Genomic DNA, 20,919 nt, shown 5'->3' with positions numbered 1-20,919 from the left:
GAGTGTGATATTGCTTTATCAGTTCAATGAACAGTAAGTCCTGTTTGCCTGTGTTTCGACTGTGATTTCCTCTGTCTCTGACCGTTTAAAACCCCCATCTCTGTCCCGGGTTGTGTAGTTTCACAACAAAGCTCTTTTATGTTGTGTTGATTGCAGGTGTTCACCAGTCACCAGGGCTTTTGGTCAGGGCTGTGTTTGTTCCCAAGACACTCTTCTGGATAATGAGTCCAGACACTTTGTGCATATTAAGCTAATTTGTGAGGAGTGTAATTAGTATCATAGCAGGGGTTTGACACTGTCAGCATTCTACTCTTTTCAAACTCCTGGCATACACGAACATCACATTAGAAAGTAAATATTGACTGCAATGTTCTGTGAAGCGATGCATGATGTCACTGGGTGGTATGTTACCGAATCATTTTCAGATTCTGACGCTTTTCGAACTCCGCTCCCCCCGGTGTGGCCCCGCAATTTCCTGTGTTGTTTTTCCGGCTTCCTCTCCTCCTCTTAATGTTCCCACCTCTTCCCATCTACCTCTGAGGCAAAGAAAACGCTACCGTTCATCTGCCGTTTCTCTTTATTGTAAAAAGGCAGAGGCATTTCAAGTTGTTCATTGCTGTGGAGGATTATGTTTTCCGTGTAAGCACTATGAAAAATTAAAGGTGATTAGTTTTATATAAAGAATAATATACTTCTATTAAGGTGTTTTTCCAAAAATACTAAACACTGTTGTCAAGCTGTTTTAAACATGTATTTTATAGTTCCGCTGAACACAAAGAAGACATTTGGAAGAATGTAACAGAACAATTCTGGGGCACCATTGACTTCCATAGTGGGAATCGACACTAATATGGTAATCAGTGGTGACTCAGAATCATCTTTTGTATGAATAGAGAAATGTATACACATTTGTAACAACATGAGGGTGAGTATAAAATATAATTTATAAATATATTAAAATATAAAAATACAAGCTAAAGTAGAATTAATGTATACTGTAGATATACTTTGCCATTGTTTAGTGATGAATAGGATTATAACGTTTTAAACCTGCACAATTAATAACTACATTAGTAAAAGCACTTTCAAATTCTGACTGTGCATATTATTAATACTTTATTTTTACCAGGATAGTCCCATTGAGATAACGAAATCTCTTCTTCCAGGGAGTCCTGGCCAAAATGGCAGCATACAAAGTTCCACAATAAAACAATTTCAAAAAACATATAACATACAAACAAACAAGATCTTTACCCTTAATCCAGATACTTACAGATATGTAATTATGATAAATGGATAACAAAATAATGCTTGTAATGAATTGCGTCTATATGACTGTGATATACAGAATGACAGCCAGACATTGTAAATGTAGTCAGCGTTGTGCTTCCATGGATATGTTGGCGGAGAGATTACACTGTTTGTTTGTTTCCCCCCACAATCCTTTTTTAGTTCTGTTATTTTTTCACTACATCTACGTTATTGCCAGTCTTATTGTTTTTATTTAGTTATTAGTTGTAAAACAACTGGCATTCTGGTTTTATCATAACTCCCTATTATATCATTGAGAATCCATGATGACGAGCAAATGTCTGCGCATTAACTTTCGCAAATTCACAACATCACCATCTGCTCGGAACTATCAGAAGCCATAAATATGGAAAGTTCTTATTTGCAGATGAATTTGCAGTAATCATCACTTAGTCGCACCGACTGAATTAAACTGTGACATTCCCTGGGGCTTTCTGTCATTACACAACACAATGATACGTCCTCCAGGCCTCTCGCTCAGATTAAAGAACTATAGAATGCTTCATAATTTAACAATATTGAGATCCCATCGCTAATGAGTTATTAACAAGATTTATTTAACGATCGCAGAATTAGGCAGCAGGGTAATGGGACATATCTGAGGGAAATTTGTATTTTATTATTAAGATGTAAATGTGATGAAAATAAAAAATAACTTAGTACGTGAGGAGAGAGATGAACACAATGTTTGCAGATGCCTTATACTTTCAGATTTAAGTAGAGAGGAAAGTAACGTGATTGGTGGAAAGAATCTAATGAGGAGAGATTAAGGAACTGTTCTAGTAACCCTAAAAAAGAGGGAGGAAAAGGTTATTGGATTGTTGCCCTTCAAACATCTCTTAAACAAGCCTTTTAATTTAATGAAGCTGTCTGAAGTACTAAATCATGACCTCATTTGCAATCCACTTAACTGAGAATGTCAGACAAACTCTTTCTTTCTTCCTTCCTTTCTTTCTTTCTTTCTTTCTTTCTTTCTTTCCTTCCTTCCTTCCTTCCTTCCTTCCTTCCAACCATCCTTCCTCTCTTTATTTCACAGACGTTCATACTTTTGTTTTTGTTTTATTTCCTCGTATTAATTATTCATGTATTATTTTGTTTATTGATTCTTTCTCCCCCTGGAGAAGGGGCTCCTATATGCAAAAATACACCAAGGTATAATGAGACCCTTCCGTGGTTGCCATGGAAACCCTGACAAAACTGTCAAGTTTGAAACTCTTTCATACATCTCATGTGGGGTCTGCACTGCAACTGTCAAAGAAGCACTTTAAACCAAGATCTTTTTAGCAGAGTGCATTTTATATCCAGCAAAATAAGCCAGTGTTGAGAGGCGCTTTCAAACGATACCCGCTCTTGAGTTTCAGCGACTCAAAAGAGCGTCGTGCTGAATAAATGAGCAAGCTGAAAACGAGGTGATTTTGATTCTTTGGACGTGAGCTATTGCCACACGCATTCCGTCAGCTCGCGAGGAAGGCGAGAGGCTTCGGAATCGACCTAAGTAGGTTTCCAGTAATCCAATTACGACATGTTTTGGATAACCAAACAAATCAACTTCATATTTTCTTGAAGATCTCTTGACCGTCTTCTGGGGCCAATACTTGAAATAGCAGAGAATTAGATGGGAATTATTGTTGTATTACACAGTGTTACAAAGTGTGACTATATACAAACAAAGCAAAGATTAGCGGTTCAGTCCCCCAAAAAGTGATTCCACACCCCTATGGTTTTTTACACTGGGTAGCAGAAAGGGCGTACATGCAACATGTAAAAAACATATTTTTATTTATTACTATTTTTAGATGGTATAAATATCAGCAATGTGGTGCGGATTTAAATTCAAAGCATATTAAGAATTGCTTCCTTTTTTTTCACCAGAGACTGTAATAATTAAAGTCATTCACAGAGATCAGTCTGTGCCACATGGGGTTTTGCTCTCGAACTGGCTTTTATTCACACCTGGGGAAGCAGATGAGCAAAAGGAAAGCCCTTTTGCCTCAATGAAACTATCTGTCAATCACTTACATTGTCTGCTCTGAGCTCATAATACGTGATGCACATTTACCAAAAGCTGAGAATAAGAACAAATGAAAAATGCCATCAAACATGAACGTCTTCAGTTCCAAACATAAATAATTGCAATGTCTTACAGTATTTAGGAACTTAATTTTATAGAGAGCTGTGGCACTTTTGTGGATAATATTGTAAAAAAACAGTGTATTTTAAAGATTCTTAATTTATTTGCTAAAATAAACTAGCATTGCATGGTTGTTGTGGGTAAAATTACATTACCCGCGGTGTGGAACTTTTACCTGTTTGACATTTTATTTTAATCTACACATACAATGACATATAATGACATGGCTTCAGTGTAGGGCATTTTTTCAAACTAGTTTTATTGTTTCTCAATTTCCATTTTTAGTAATATAAAATATATATTTAAGTAATATATTTGCACACAAAAAACTTCATTATACTATAGTACAGTACTATTAAAGTATAAACTATATAAAAAAACGAAGGGAAATACTTTGAACCATGCAGGAAAAAAACTGTAAAAATAGGCTTTAATGTACAACTAAGTTATTAGTAGTATTAGCTTTCCTGTAGCTCAGTGGTAAGAGCATTGTGTTGACAACGCAAACTTGTGGGTTCGATCCCAGGGGATTGCAAATGCCTATGTAAAATGTAGAGGATGAAGCAATGTAATGTTTTTATCACTTTGGATAAAAGCGTCTGCCAAATGCCAAAATGTAAATGTATTAAACCAGTATCTTACCTGGACATTTTTTGGTCTACTCTACAGTCAGTACTTTTAAACTGAATTGTTGCTTTTCTCTAAATAAACAGTGAAACACTTAATGCAGTTCAAGTGTTCGCATCCTCATATACAGAGACGCTGACTGTACTCATTGTACACTAACTGTAATATTTTCCTCTAGACCAATCATTGTCGTTGTCAAATTTTTATATTTTCAACCAAGAATTGCAATAAAAAAAGAGAAACAATGGAGATGAAGTCATGGTAGTGAGTTTTGTTGGGCATGTTCAGTGTGTGTATGGTGCTGTATGTGTATCTGTGTGTGTGTGTGTGTGTGTGTGTGCACATGTGCCTGTAGGGCTCTAGCCACAAGTCTATTGGGAAGAGAAGACGAGTTCTTTGAGGAAAGCGGGTGAGAGATGAGTCAATCAGCCCAAAGCACCTGCTCCAGCTACTACTCAACGCTCACGCCTATTAACACACACACACATTCCACCTCTTTGGCCCCTTTGAGAATGTCATATTCAATCATATCTCAACTATTTTATAAAATTTTGCTAGGTTAATAAATCAGATTTTTACATTTTTGTACAAGTGATAAAAATTGCGAACTGCCAAGTGGACAAGTGTGCGAATGTTAGGGGTGGAGTTGTAATGCTGATACAGATTAAATTCTTTTGGCCAATTCATATTTCTCATAAACTTTTCCGATTTTATGATTTTCATAACGTCTACAGATTTTAAATGTTTGAGTCTGTAAACAATTGACCACGCATGTCTTTTGGTAAGTGTGTCCTGTTTTGCCTACACGCAAACCAAGCGTGTCATACGTTGTTAAAAGCATGTTTAAACACACATTTGCCGCTTCAATGCCTTTTTTTACACTCAATGATTATTTAATCATTATCTAATTGGCTCACCGAGGGGGTCTCACACAGGGTCGAAGAATTGTTTTGTATTTTTGGTTGTTTGTAGGGTCACAGTGACACGATGCCATCAATTTATTCCTAATTCTGTGTGTTCAGCTGTATTCAACAGTGTGACTAATCTGTTTGATTTTAGAATTCCACACACACCTTGGGTGCTTTTCAGACAAGACGATGAATAATGAAATCTTTGCGTGCTCTGTATATTGCTCAAATTTGAAATCAATCTTTCATGCATAACGTGCTGACTGTCTCCTGCTGGTTGGTTCCCTTTTACAGTCAGCTGAGAAAATCAACTGGCATTTAACTGTGGTGAAATGTCAAGGTCATTGAAATGTGTTTTTCCCTCCTCTGAATCACTAATGTTGTCCGAAACATCTGTACTGTTTAGCATAAACAGGAAAATTAATTAAGGATTCCAAACTTGTCAATAAAATTCATATTTAATATTCTGCAACCTGCACAGCTTTGAAACTGTAAATGAGATACAAACCGAAAAGTCTCAAAAGATTCATAAGCAACTCTGGAAAACCGTCTCGTGAATTTGGGATTTTTACTTGGGATTTGTTAATGCCAGTTAGATGCCAATCATTTGAAGCTACGGGATATTACAGTCATTCACATTGGCCACAGACTACAGTTGTAAGTCCTGTTTTGGTGTACAGTATGTTCATACATGGTTGGGTTTTGAGATACAGTCAGTTTTATCTTTGTATCAGGTTGGGTGATTGGCCTTTTTGTTGATGTGATATTTCCATTTTAAGCCTTGCGGTTTAACCACAGGCTTTGAAAACCTGCGTGCTCATGAGCTACAGGCACTCCCAAGGGATCTGAATGGAACGTTTACGTGCTCTTAGACCTTCACAGTGCCCTGTTCATTTTACCCCGTCACACTTGTTTCAGTGAGGCCAAGCCAGCTGTTAATTAAGAAAATGTTTACTGCTCTCTGCATAAATCACATGCTTGCTGCAGAAAGTCAATGAGATTCATGTTTGGCTTTTTCTCTAAAGGTGAGTACTCACAATGTTTTATACCAGGTTAATTATGACAAACTTTTACAAGGGTTCCAATTTCTGACTTTACTCTGCATAAAGAAAAAAAAAAATTTACTAAAAAATATATGTGAATTTAAATCCAATGTTAAAGCTAAATGTTTATACACACAGTGTGTAACTCTCTGTATCACAGCTCTATTGCTCTAATTTAGAACAATTTTATCCTTATTTTTATAGTTATCGTAATTTGTGTGAACTGGCCCTAATGTTCATCAAAAAAATAAATCCTCTCATCATTTGCTCACTCTCTTTTATGACTTTATATCTTCTGCAGCACACAAATGCAGATAATGAGTTCGGCGGTATTCGTGTTTTTCTTCAAAATATCTTCTTTTGTGTTCGTGGAAGAACGAAAGCCATAGAGGTTGGAAACGAGTAAGTGATGACGGAATTTTCAACTGTCCCTTAAACACTTCACCTTATATTCACCCAGTCTAATATTGTAACTTTTTTAGGCTAATGAGTTATTTTCAGAGCGCTGACTGAACGTCTAATGCATACGGCACACTTAACTGGAAGCACTTAAGCAGATTCAAAGTCATCCTCTGGTTGAATTCTCAAGGATGTGGGAGACATGAGTGTGGTGTTCTTTAGCGGTTCGTCTGGAAACAACATAAAACCATCTGATGACAGAAGAAAGCTGTCGTTTTTACATCAGTGACAATTAGCATTCATCAAGATTGACTACTGCCTGGATAATGTTTGCGAGGTCGGCGGCATAAACTCATAAACATTGTTATTGTAAATTTTGGAGGCGTTTGTGAATGCACACTGTAATTGTGGCGACAATTGACGCACTTATATGCTGCACAAAACAAAACTTGGTTGTTAGCTTTACTTGTTAGTCATGTGACCTCTTAGATATTTTCAGATAAAGGAGGTTTATTATTTGCATATTAAAGAGAGTATAAATGAAGAGTTTGGTCCGTTTTTAAAAATGTTCAAAAATCATGTGTTTTATTGGGATCGGTAGCTGTATTTTTTTACTTAGTTTGTCTTAAATCAAAACAAACCAACTGCAGTTCAATTAATATTAATTGGAATGCACAATAAAAAAAGGTTTTTGGAAAAGATTTTGGAACCAAATCTTGCTTAAAGTATAATTATTATAATTATTATAAGATTAAGAGTAGGCCTACTAAGTAGTATAATGCAGATATTTTAGTTGTCGTTTTCAAGCATGTGCTGATGGTGATCAAGGATCAAGAGGTAGAAGGATTTATGTTGCGCTTTTTAACCTTTCATAACTTTTCATATGTCTAAGAAGTTTGGCTATTTTAAGAATAACACTTTTTGACACCTTTTAAACATTTGCATATTTGATTTCCTTCAATCTTATTGGCAGCAAACAAAAAAATTTGCATGGTATAGTTCACCCAAAAATATCAATTCTGTCATCGATTACTCACCCTCTGAACCAAACCTGTATACCTTTCTTTGTTCTGCTGAACACAACAGAAGATATTTGGTAGAATGTCAGTAACCAAACAGATCTCATCCTCCATTGATTCCATAGTATATAGCAGTAAATGGGGGCTAAGATTTGTTTGGCTAACAAGAAACATTGTATGGCTAGAATAACACAAAATCTATTCTTTAAAACCATGCATAAGGAACAAAGTTGTTTTTCACTTATTCTATTATTGGTATAATTGCAAAACATATAACGTACAGAAATACAGAATAACCGACATAGAGGTGATAGAGAATACCTGTGAAGAAGTAATACAGCTCGTGTTTTCTCTTCAGGCTCTGCCTCGGGCTGAGGAACTGCTTGCTGTAGTGGCTGCTATATTGTCCACAGAAAGTTTAGGGAACATCAGGAGCTGTGTTCTCTCTCCATTTTATTTCTATTTTCATTCAAGTGAGCTCAATCTTGCTTGCGACACAATGTTTGCAGCGATTTCGGTACTTGGACAAACCGAACATTGTAGCGTCACTTTGGCGCTAAACACTGGTTACAAGTCCATTCTGGGTGACCACAATCTGCTGAAAGCAATTTGTGACAAGGTTAATAATAGAACTGTCAGTCTGTAAGCTGCCACCAAGTCTGCCACTCGAGCGCTAACATAGACACGTTCCCGAAGATGCTCGCACTCAGAAATTACAGGCCATCTGCTTTTGACAAATCTAGTTTTCTTAAATAACCGTCTCAATAGCACATCTGTATGTTAAAGAAATGGACCTGGAGCCTGTTATCATCTTCTGCAAGAGAAGTGGTAGTTACCGCCAGTAAACTGTATTCCGAAGGAGTTATTTATGTTGGAAGATGTGAGTGTCGGTCAGTGATATAGTTGCTTGGTGATTAGGAAAAATGTCACTTCGCTCAGCAAGTGATGAAATCTGACATATGACATCAAAGCACCATTAAGGCTACACCTGCTGGAGAAGGGTAGAGGTCTCGAAGGAGATTTTACCGGGAGGGGAAGTGATTGCTGGATGAGGAAGGGAATTGAACAGCTTGGCAGCATCCCCGCTGGGTTAATACAAAAATCTGAATATAGGTCCACACTGTGCTTGAAAGCCAAATGTACATTCGTGACAGATTTCATTTTTAATCTCACAGTAACACAAGCATAAATACGTCTCATGTGCTGTTTTGATTCCAAGCAGCTCAAAATCTGCTCTTCTCCGCTCCACATATCCTGAATGTCTTCGGAAAAATGAAGCACAGATTTCACAGGTTTGGCTTTAATGAGCTTGATTCATTAGAAACATTTGCAGAGTTGCCCACAGGTTATGATGTGTTTGGCACCGAGCTTCAGATTCTAATACAGGTGGTTGATCACATATGTCAAAACGTTGGCCCTTTCACCTCCTACTGCTTAAACTTGATCTTCTAATAGCGTTACATAGCACATTACAATCCACCAAGATGAGGAAATCAGTCTCAGGGTGATCGCTTTATTTCAGACCAATTATCAAATAATGAGCAATTTGGTAACAATCTGACGGCATGTTAGGACAGAAAGATAAGCCTATTTTTTCAGCTTCCTCTCTTTTTGCGAATGCAGATCAGTGATTTGCCTAACAGAAAGAATGGAGGTTTGCAACAGAATGATGAATGCTCTGGCTTGCTATTGCTATGTTTCAATATGCTGCATGCACTGAATGCTCCAGTTACTTTAGCAATGGATTCTCCAAATTATCTGAGTTTTTCTTTTAAAGCTATTAATTATAAATGACACGCAATGTAATGCATATGGAGAACCAAAACATCATTATTAACGATTAGGAATGAAATCAGATGTGGAGGCGATGTATTTCTAATAAGAGAATTCATTAACTTGAAGGTTCATCATGTGAATAACAATTGGGGGTAACTTTGACATGTGATCTCCAAAGGTTGTGGTCTGTTGACCTCAGTATTGACCTTTTACAAAGCACTGCAGCATTCTTCATAAAAGTTGAAGTGTGCCTTTTTCTGATGTCCACATACTGTCTACTGTCCCGGCTTACTATTCAGAAGCCATTTTTAGGTTTATTTCCTGGAAAAATATAAACATGGTAACTCTGTGGTGCTATTATAACACTGTTTTTTTTGTATGATCATCTGAATCCATGGTGGAACTAATTGCTTAGCACTTTATATTAATTAATACTTATTAAATAAGGCTCTGTTTTTTTGTGTTGCTTGATTATACATTATTACTTTTTTGAGAGATTGCTTAAATTTACATTTTTGTGTACTAACAGGAAAGCTAATTAAACAATGAAATGTTTTTGCGTAGTGAAACATTATACAGGCTTTTGGTCAATTAGATTTGATCAAAATCAATGACTGTATAACTGAAATATTATTAATAACTAAATAAATAGAAAGTTATATAAAATATATCAATTAATTAATCGGTATACAGGCTGTTGTCCAATCAGATTTTAGGACCAAATGAATTGATAATAAATATAAAATAATACAAATGTTATCAAACCATTCACTGTGATTCCCAGCAAAACAATGCAATAACTCGCCTCTTTGATGATAAAAAAGAACAATTTTTCTCACAATATTTTGTTTGTTTGTTGTTTGAATAACAACAATGGCCGAAGGATTCCAGAATTTTCCAAATGAAAAGACAAATTCATATATTCCCGGGAGAAATACATTTCAATTCCCAAGTTAACTGAGCTGCTCTTTTCAGGAGGAGGATGTCTATTCTTACCTGCTATCTGTATAAATTCTCTCCATCATATTAAGTCCCTGTGCACCACAGAATAGCCCAAATGGTTGTTTTCCTCTCTTCCTTTACCAAAGGTTCCTCTTTATCAGTTCATTCCACAGCAACTGAGAGCTCTTCCCCTTTTCCTTTTTATTGCCTTTCCTGGATATATTGTGCTGGGGAATCCACTTCCTTTCCGAAAATTAATAGGACTCATAGCTTCTTTACGGAAATGAGATGGATAATCTCATGTGTCCGTAAAGTGGTGTGCAATTCTGTTTTGTACTGTGCAGTTGAGGGCTTATTAGCTGATATCAGCTATTTAGTTTATCTCCAACAAAAAGTCAAAGAGAAGAGTATTCTATTAACGTGTTTTTTGTAGCGATATATCATTTTTAAAACTATTGTGATTGTGTATTATTATAGAATGTCCATAAATACATTCGTAGACACAGAGTCCTGAGTCTCCATAAAAACACTTTATTTTGACTTGGTAAATAAACAGTCCTCGCAGATCCCCATTCAAACCTCTAATCTGAAACTGTGGATTTTTATGGCACCCCTAACCCGTGTTTACAGGACTCTCTGCGTGCCTGTCGATCTATATTCTCAAATCATTGCTTTCTGTTGTCCTTTGTGTTTTTTTTGATTACAGGTATTGTGAAACTATTGTTGTCTGAATTGGGGTTGAATGGGTAAACGTGAAAAAGTGAAAGTGATGATTATGAAGGGTTAGCAGGAAGACAACATTATTATAGTTCTGACGATGAAGGAATAAATAGAAGTGAGTCCTAGGGGGTTTTCTCATACTGCAGAACTGTCTATGGTATTATTCCTGTGAAAATATCAGTTGTCGATGTAAAATTAGTAATGTGTGAGTCTGTGTGTGTATGTGTGGTGAGGGAGGCATATTCTTTTATTTAATCTGGGTCAAAGTCTGTCAAAGCCTTTTGTGTATGTTGCAGTAACGTTGTAGTAACGTAACAAAAACGTTGTAGTAACGTAGCAGTAATGTTGCAGTGACATTGCCTCTTATCTTATAAAAAATCAAAACACTGTTTTGTAGAAATCATTAGAAAACAGTGAGAGCCTTACTGTAGCAATGTTAGTTTGATTGACTGTAAGTGATAACCTTATGTTTATTTCTGATATGTTACAATTTAAATCAACAAAAAACAACAGTATTTGTGGGTTCAGTCAGAGAATAGATTTTTCTTACACATCAACAGGTCTCTATTGTGTATAAATACATAGAGGAGTAAAAGACCAGAGGCCAGATCTGCCCTCAGGGCTCAATAACTCTCCAGTCAGCTTTCACGCTTAGTCCCAAGATGAGGTTTAAATCACATTCTTTGCCATCATTTCTCCAGAAAGCCGATTTGCCCGATGGTGGGTTTTTGAAAGCAGACTGCAGTCGTTCACTTGTCATCAGAGCGAGTGAAGCACAGTCAGTCTGAAGTGAGGAGAGAGAGCGAGCAATGAAAGGATGGAAAAAGCGTATTATAATGGTCACTTTTGAATGCTAGAATAAAGAAGCGATCATTAAGCTGTCAGGTAGAATGGGTTCAGGTAGTGCAGAACTCTCTTTAGTCCTTGTGAACAAGTGGACGAATTGAAAAACACACATGCATAGAACTATATTATGGAAAAATGTGAATTAGAGCATTCACTAGTGGTCTGAAACTTTTGGATCCCAATGTATAGTCAACCAATTGCAATCCGTGTCATGCACTGAAACAATGTTTTGATGACTCCAACTACATCCAACTTTGTAGATGTTAATAACAGTAAAGAAAAATCATGGGGGAATGCAAATAAGGAAAAGTGATTTGAATAAACTTTGTCTGGCTTGAACAGTTTCTTTTGATTGACATTTTTTATTTGAAGGAATGTAATTGGTGCTGCTAGAGGTTTCTATAGAGAATCAAGTTATCAATATCTAAGATTTTCTTGTTTGAATAGTAAAAGGCAGCGATCTTATTCAAAAAAGGTACCCATCAGTGTGATGGTCAGTGAATACAGAAAAATGTTGTTTGCTAAATCGAGAGGTTGCATCTGATTAAAGTTTTATGTTGATATCTTTGCATGTACTTTTACACACAATTGCCCTCATTCATGAAAATATTCGTCAATTTAATTTGAAACTTCACGCAAGAATGGTTTACACAGAAATTCGCTTCGCATGTAATTCTTTTACAGAAAGCCTGAAGGCTTTGAGTCACTTTGACACATAAACTGTTATTTCATTCACTCTTTGGCTTTTGTTTTTAAATCATAATATAAAGACACCATTCTAATGAATGGGAGAACACAGAAAGATTTTTAAGCGCTTTCATAATTCATAAGGCCTGAGCTGTTGGATGAACTGTTTTCTTCCGGGTGGCATGTTTACTCCGTCATTGAGAATTTCATTGTAAAGTAAGCCGGTTGTAGTCCACTTTATCTTTTCTCTCGTTTCTTCTAAAGTGTGTCTTTCATTTCTCTGCATATTTCTAGGAGTCAAGGAGATGTATCGCTGAACAGTTTAATGAGATCATTATCTCACAGCCCTTTGTCTTTTTTAACTTCCCTACCATCTTTAGAAATAAAAAGTCATGGTTTATTACCCGTCAAGGTTAATTTAATTGATGGCTCTTCCTGATCATATAGCTGTACTGTCAGAAAGGGGTTCTTGCATCTGTGAATTTCTATAATGGACTATAGTACATATGAAACATCATACAACATCAGGACCTACTTGACAGAATAAAAACAGAGTTTAGAATGGGCTTTTATGTCTCAACGGTGCTTTTAACTCTGCTTGTGAGAACATGTTGACGTAGTGAGTCACAAGCCAAACCAGTCAGTGGTTCAAATAAACGACTTCAGTGGTGTTGGTCCACTGAACTTCATGTCCTGCTCCTGAAAGGTGATTCAAGTTTGCCAATCTGGTTTTCTTTTCTCTTCTAAGGAGAGTTTCCCACCAACTGAAGCGCTATTGTTTTCTGACGTAATCTTTAGTAAGAATGCTTATGCTTCAGGCAGTATCTGAATTCAGACTTGAGAACTATGACACAAAGACATCTCATTCCAGATTCTCGTCTTGTATTCTGAGGAACTTTAGGCTGTTTGGATCAACAATGTTCTAGCGCACTCTTCAAAGTGAATGTTACCGAGTTGTTCTCACATCAACAATGTTCCTCAACACTTCCCTCATGCATTGGCTGAAGAGCTTCAAGTGTCACTTCATAAAATAACAAGAAGGTCCTTGTGTTATGAATTTACATATATTGCCATTTGAATGTTACAACATAAGGTTCATGAAGGCAGTTGTTTGTTAAGGTACTGAAGTAGAATAGTCGATCTCCTGAAGTGTGACATGTTTCACTTCATATAAACCATGAAAGTATAGCATTTTATCAAAAGCATGCAGCTTGACCTTATAGTAGCTGAAATTATGTGTAATGTGAAGGTACATTTAAATAAACTAGCGAAGGCAGAAAAGGGATTTTTAATAGAAACATAAAATGAAACAAATGGTATTTGATAAACACTTTTCTAATTTAGATAAATGTAAAATCTTGATGTTAACTAAAAAAATGCTCTATAGACTCATTACGTATCATCTCCATTAGGCAAATAAGGAAACATATTTTTTAAATTAATTCAGAGTAAAAATTTACTGCACATGTTATCATATTAGATTTATGATCACGGAGGGAAAAGAGTTAACCATGAATGTTAATATACAGTCCCAAAGATTTTGTTATAATTAAATGATTCCCAGCTAATAAAATATGTTCTAGGTATATTGTGTCAACATTCCTATTAAGTTCTTATTGTTTTCTGAATATCTTTTAACATTCCACTTGTATGATGTAAGAATAACGTTTTATTCATGTTTTTAGAAACTTTAACAATGACATCAAGTTGGTAAAATGCTCTTTTAATGCTACTGTAAAAAGGTTTTGGATAACATTGAGATAGCGTTAAGACAACATTATGAGAACATTCGACTCCCCTGGAGTCTACACTCTTGATTTACTTTATCACTTAGGAAAGTATTAATAATGTGTCGTGAGTTTACAGTCTGAGATGTCTGTAGTTATCTGTCAATACAAATGCAAACACTGTATCACTTATTTATTAGGATGTTCATATAATTAACTTTTTTTTGGATGGGGGATACATCTCCTTTCCTTAAGAGAGAAGACCCATTTGATTCATGCCAATTAAATATCCTTTCAGCATTAATGAGAAGGCGATACTCTGCTAAAAACTAATTAGGAGTTAATGATATATGCACAGTCAATTAGAAGTCTGGAGAAGTCTGACTTCAGTGGAATGCATAGGGACCCACTGCTCTCTAGCCGACTTTCAGACTTCAGAAATATTGGGATGTCCCCGTCATGTCAACTTTATAAAGGTGCTAACGTGGACAAAATGATTCATTTAGCTACATTACAAGTTCAATCAGGTCACACTTACAAAACACACTGTTTGTATATATTAACGCTGCATCTAATGTATCTAAAAAGTCAGATGTAAAATGGCACCAATTACAGCGTAGGACAGATCACATTTGTCATTGTTGTTGATAAATCAGGAACACATGGCCAGCCACACCTCATTAAAGACCATGGGCAGCATAAGTGACTGTGCTTGGGAGCCGTGCCAAATCACAGTAGATGAATTCCACCAACCAATCAGAGAGTGGACACCAGACTTCCAATAGTGATGTCCCGCGCTGTCTGCTGCCTACATGGTAAGGTTAGTCATTATAAGAAATCTATTTGGAACACTGTACAGTCTAATCTGGTTTTGCCAGGTGTTAGCTGGATCAGGCTAGTTCAGCTGGTCTTCAAGAAATGCCAAACACCTCTTCTAAAAGTATCAGGTAAAGCTGCTTTTTGGACATAAAGAAAAGACATTTATGTCATGATGTGATTGAAGACCAGTGCATCGTCTTGGTTACGTATGTAACCTCAGTTCCCTGATGGAGGGAACGAGACGTTGTGTCGAGAACGACAGATGGGGTTCGCCCTTGAGAACCAATCAACTCTGACTACTATAGAAAAGGCCAATGAAATTTGGCGAATGCAATTTGCATGCCGGGCTCCGCCCCCGGAAATCCGGTATAAAAGGAGGCCGGCGTGCAGCATTCACTTACCTTTGTTCTGAAGAGCCTGAGACCTCTCAAACTGCAGCAGAATACGATACGTGTTCGTGGCATAAGGGACACAACGTCTCGTTCCCTCCATCAGGGAACTGAGGTTACATACGTAACCAAGACGTTCCCTTTCTGTCGGTCTCTCGACGTTGTGTCGAGAACGACAGATGGGGTTGCCTATGGAAAACGCCACAACGCTGTATCGCGTCACAATCTCTAGCGAAGCGACGGTAACAAGCCTGGGCGTGTCATCTCGAAGCTTTCGTGAGACTGTAACCTTCCAGTGTGGTGGTCGGGGGGTTCCAGAGCTTTCTTGGAGAAAGATGGGTACAGCCCTGACCGGTAACTTTCACGGACGGGGCCTTAGCTCTCTATAGGCGAGAGGCCGTCCAGATCAGTTTACACCGGGTAAGCGCGACTCTTAATCAGAGAAGCGCTACAGAGGCCACCTCCTACCCGTGGGGAGGAATATGGTGGATATAGGTATGGTCTCGTCCTTGGAGGAGAACGCATGGAACGTGCGGACTGAGTAGTTAACCGCGAGGTGGAGGCCCACCTGGGGAAGCTCATGGGTTACCAGGAGTGGGAACCATTCTCATGAGGATACATCAGACGGAACAGCCCACGGAGGGGGTGTTACAGACGTCCGGTAGCACTAGGTCCGGTTAGAGCTATCTGTGATAGCTCACATGGTATCCCGGCCTAAGGGGGAAGGCTGCTCTGCCCAGCCAGCCCCCAGGGGGTGCTTGTTTGGTGATGGATGGAATGCCTATTCTTAACCAGTGTCTGGGTAAGAAGGGAGGCTGGTGAGGTACCAGTTTCTTAGCGATGTGTTCGGGTAAGAAGAAAAGGTAAATAGCACACTGACCCAACCTGTTAGAGGGTGGAAAGGTGCTTTCGCAGGCATACGCCCCCCCGGATGCCAGTCCTACATGTCGCCACGCAGGACGTGGGCTGACACCGGGTTTACGCGAAGGTTGTTAACCCTTGCGAAGGTGTTTGGGCATAGCCCAACCCGCAGCTCTACAGATGTCTGCTAGAGAGGCGCTTCTGCCAGTGTCCAGGAGGTGGCTAAACTCCGTGTGGAGTGAGCCCTCACTGCCAATGGGCATGGGAGATTCTGAGATCGGAATGCCGTCGTAACGGCGTCCACGACCCAGTGCGCCAGCCTCTGTTTGGAGACAGCCTTCCCCTTCTGCTGTCCTCCAACAGACACGGAGCTGGTCAGAGCTTCAGAGCTCTGCGTGCGGTCCAGTACGTACTGGACACAACACTAATCGGGTTGGGTCTTCCTCCCCTATGGGGAGCGCCTGCAAGTTCACCACTTGGCCCCGGAGGGAGTAGTGGGAACTTCTTGGGCACGCACCCGGGCCTGGGTCTCAAGATAACGTGAGAGTTTCCAGGGCCGAGTTTAAGGCAATCCAGGGACACGGAGGATGCTCTGTGGTCCCCTACCCTCTTGAAGGAAGTGAGCGCCGTCAGGAGGGCCGTCTTACTCTATGAGGAAGATCGGAACCTCCGAGGGGCTCTTTGGGGGGCCCTGAGGCTCCCCAGGACCACTTAGGGTCCCAAGAGGGTATGGAGCGGAGATGAGGCGGATTCCGCCCTCTCGCTGCTTAGGAACCTGGTGACCAGGTCGTGTTGCCCTAGAAACTTTCCACCGACTGAGTCGTGATGAGTGGCAATAGCGACTACATACACTTTCAGTGTGGAAGGGAGATGTTAGTCTCCAGTCTCGTGAGGAGGGGAACACAATCCTGATCAAGCACCTCAGTGGGTCTTTCTCGTTGAGAAAGACACCAGGACGAGAAGAGGCACCGTCTAGAGGCGTGTAACCGCCTAGTAGATGGGGCCCTAGCCTGGGTGATGGTCTCAGCCGTATAGGGGGAGTAGCCATCTTAGGATCTTCTCGTCCCGTCTAGAGACCAGACATGGGTGTTCCAGAGGTCTGATCTGGGATGCCAGAACGTGTCCTTCCCCTGAGAGAGCAGGTCCTCTGTCAGGGGAATGGTTCAGGGGGAGTCGCTGTCCAGAGCATCGGCTCTGAGGCCAAGTGCGGTTAGACCGGTGTGGTGTAACCAATAACACTTGGTGCTCCTGCTCCCTGACCTTGCACAGAGTCTGTACAAGAAGGCTCCGGGGGGGAAGGTGTGCTTCCGCCCATCCCGCGGCCAGCTGTGCGCAAGGATATCCGTGCCGAGGGCAGGGACTATCAAGCGGGCAAATGGTGGTGTTACGGGAGGTGAACAGGTTTTACCTGGGCCTACCCGAACAGCCTCCAAATGAGCTGGACTGCACGGGGGTGGAGTCGCCACTCTCCACGAGGCATAAACTGGCGAGAAAGCACGTCGGCTGTCTAGTTCAGTTTGCCCGGGGTGTGTGGCCTGCAGGGAACGAGTCACCTGTTGACTCCACCGGAGGAGGCGTCGAGCAAGTTGTGTTTAGCTGCTGTGTGCGAACGCCACCCTGACGATCTGTATTCGCTACAGCTATAGTGCTGTCCTCGGAACAGCACGTGTATGTCTCGCACGAGAGGCCGTAGCCTGCTCAGTGCAAGTAGCATAGCCCACAACTCTTGGCAATTGATATGCCAGCGCAGGCGGGGGTTCGTCCAACACCCCACCTGCGTGCCCGTTGCACACTACACCGCACCCCTGCAGGGAGACTTCAGTCGTCACCACGACCTGCCTCATAACCTGCTCAGAGGGACCTGAGTCCGTCGAAAAAGTCATAAAGACTAGGGGTTATGGTGCGTCGGCAGCAGGGCGGCATCACCATGCGCCTGCTGCCGGTGTGCCACGCTCTCCTCGGAACTCGACTCTGAAACCAGTGTTGGAGCGGTGTCATGTGCATCAACTCGAGGGGTATTAGCCCGCGAGGACGCCATGTGTCCCAGGAGCCTCTGAATTGTTTCAGGGGGACCGCTGTCTGCCTAAAATGTTCATTTCAGACAGTTCAACACTGGTTGGGCACAACTGCGGACAGGTGTGCCGACATGGTGACAGAGTTGAGTTCCATACCGAGAAAGAGGATGCTCTGCACTGGGGAGAGCTTGCCCCTCTCTTGGTTGACCTGGAGTCCCAATCGACCTAGGTGCCGGAGCACCAGGTCCCTTTGTGTACATAACAGATCTCGCGAGTGTGCCAAGATAGGCCAGTCGCTGAGATAGTTTAGTACCCGCTCGCCTTCCTCCTCTCAGGGAGAAAGGGCGGTCAGGGACAGACCGAAAGGGAGGACTCTGTACTGATATGCCCGCCTCTCGCACGCGAACCGTGGGAACGGCCGGTGTCGAGGAGGATCGAGACATGAAAGTAAGCGTCCTTCAGGTCGATTGCCACGAACCAATCCTGACACCTCATAGATGTCAGGACGCGCCTCTGTGAGAGCACCCTGAATGGCAGCTTGTGAAGGTGCTCTGTTCAGGGTACGCAGCCTTTGGGGGCAACCCGCCGTCTTTCTTGGGAACGATGAAGTGCGGGTGGTGACCCACTGAACATCTTGGTTTTGAGGGACGAACTCGATGCCTGTTTTGCCAGAAGGGTGGTGACCTCTACCCGAAGTACGGAGGCGTCCCTGCCTCTGACAGAGGGAGAGATGATGCCCCGAAACTTGGGTGAGTCTCTGGCGAACTGGATCGAGTAACCAAGACGGACCGCCCTCATTAGCCAGCGAGACAGTGTGGGCAGCTCTCGAGCTCCCAGGGACTGTGACAGGGTGACCAAGGGGACGGTCTGCTTCATCATTCCCACGGGGGGTGGTTCGTCGGCTGGCAGAGCTAACCATGTCGCGGGGAGTCCCCGGAGGGAAGGTTTTTGCTCCGCCTGCTTACCTGCCTGGCGGGACAACGGCACGCACTGTCGGTTTGAGAGTGGTGACGGCTGTCGTATGTGTACGACCTCACGCCTCGCCAGGGTGTGAGGTCGGTTCGCCGAGCACAGTCCAGTGGAGTGTGCGATCGGCTGCAAGTAAACCCGGGGAGAACAGAAAACTCAGTGAGTAAGTGGGCGCCAAGCCCTAACAAGGGCCCGGCTTTGGTGACGAGGCAGGAGTCGTCCCGTACCGACCGATCAGAGCCGTGGCTGTGAAGGTTCGGGCCCGATGTTGTTCTCCCTGGGGTCTTCCCGTCAGTGTCCCTTCTCGCGAGGAGGTTGCTGACGGGGTAGAGGTTTCCCCCTCGACCTCTGCTTCCGGGGTGCCGCCTGTGGGGGCACAGGAACCGGAGCCGATGTCGAAAGGGTCCTGGGTTGCAGGGAAGCAGACGTCACGTGAGATCTCGGAGGCCTGTAGGCGGCCGAGTCGCGGCGTGAAAAAAAATGTGGTTAATTGCCACTGTCTGCTTCGCCGTCAAAAAACTGCTGAGCGCAGTCCTCGACGGTGTTACCAACAACCCACCCTGCGAGATGAGTGCATCAAGAAAGCGGACTTCCTTGCTGTCACTCTTCTGCACAAGGTATAGCCGGGGGTGTCTCTCCTGGACCACTACCGTGGACATCGTCCGACCCAGGGCCCGTGCCGCCGCCTTAGTCGCCCGTAGAGCGCTGTCAGCGGTGGCACGGAGATCCTGCATTATACCCGGGTCGGCCTTACCCTCGTGGAGCCCTCTCAACGCCCTGGCCTGGCGGACCTGCAGGATGGCCAAGGCATAGAGAGAGGAGGCAGCCTGGCCCGCAACCTCGCAAGCTTTCGACACCAGTGATGCCGAAGTCTTACGTGCTTTGGACGGTAGGAGTGGTCGATCCCCCCCCAGGTGGTAGCCGTCCGCGGCACAGGTGCACCGCAGGCGGACGTTCCACCCGGGGGATCTCGACGCAGTCCTTGGCTGCCTCACCATCGAGGGAAGTAAGGGAGCCGGAGCTGGTTTCACTGGAACGGTCCGTGAGTGGAGCGTTCCAAGTTTTACACAGCTCCTCATGCACCTCCGGGAAAAACATGGCACCCGGGGTGGGCGCGGTTTGCACCGCGCACCGACCTCGGGAACCACGTATCCCCGGGTTAGCACGGATGACATCACTTCTGCTTCCTCCTGAACTCGACCGCTGGGGGTGGAGTTTGGATTCGGCAGAGTCGGATGCCAGTCTCCCTCCGATGCTGCGAGCGACATCTCATCTACGTCACACATCGTTTCCGAGTGTGTGCGTGAGGATCCGGACGGTATGCCACCGCCGGTTGGGGAACGTTCAGAAGAGCGAATCGGGGTGCGATCGGCCCGTGAGCACTTGGCTGGCGGGTTTACGTTCGCAGAGTTCCCCGTATCACTAACGCTGCTAACGTGGGTGGTCATCGGGGCCGTAGCCACAGATGTCACAGCCCGGGTAGCAGACGAAATGGTGGCTGGTTCCCGTAGGAAGACAGCCACCCGTGACCGCAACTTCTGAATGACAATCTGCCCGCAGTGCAGGCAGATGTGTCAACGAACGCTGCTTCAGTGTGCTGGACGCCCAGACACCTAATGCAGCGATCGTGTCCATCCCCCTCCTCGATGAGGGTGCCGCACCCAAGAGAACAGCGGGACATGCCGCGCTGGAGAATGCTCAGTCAGTCCTGAAAAGGACTTTTAGAAAAA

The 20,919-nt window shown here is 42.3% G+C and overlaps 1 long non-coding RNA gene across 3 annotated transcripts in view; it reads left to right on the top strand.

Moving 5' to 3' along the window:
- The window catches only part of LOC130413421 (uncharacterized), an 82,707-nt gene that overhangs the window by 22,586 nt on the left and 39,202 nt on the right, over window positions 1–20,919 (top strand). For 2 of the 3 annotated variants that reach the window (XR_008905483.1, XR_008905484.1), the window contains exon 2: window positions 14,793–14,951. This is a non-coding gene — a long non-coding RNA (uncharacterized LOC130413421). Of the gene's footprint in view, window positions 1–14,792; window positions 14,957–20,919 lie in introns of all 3 variants that reach the window. The other variant, XR_008905482.1, reaches the window with a different exon arrangement.

This window comes from Triplophysa dalaica, chromosome 23 (assembly GCF_015846415.1).
Source record: "Triplophysa dalaica isolate WHDGS20190420 chromosome 23, ASM1584641v1, whole genome shotgun sequence".
NCBI lineage: Eukaryota > Metazoa > Chordata > Actinopteri > Cypriniformes > Nemacheilidae > Triplophysa > Triplophysa dalaica.
This window is presented reverse-complemented; position numbering and strand designations above follow the sequence as displayed.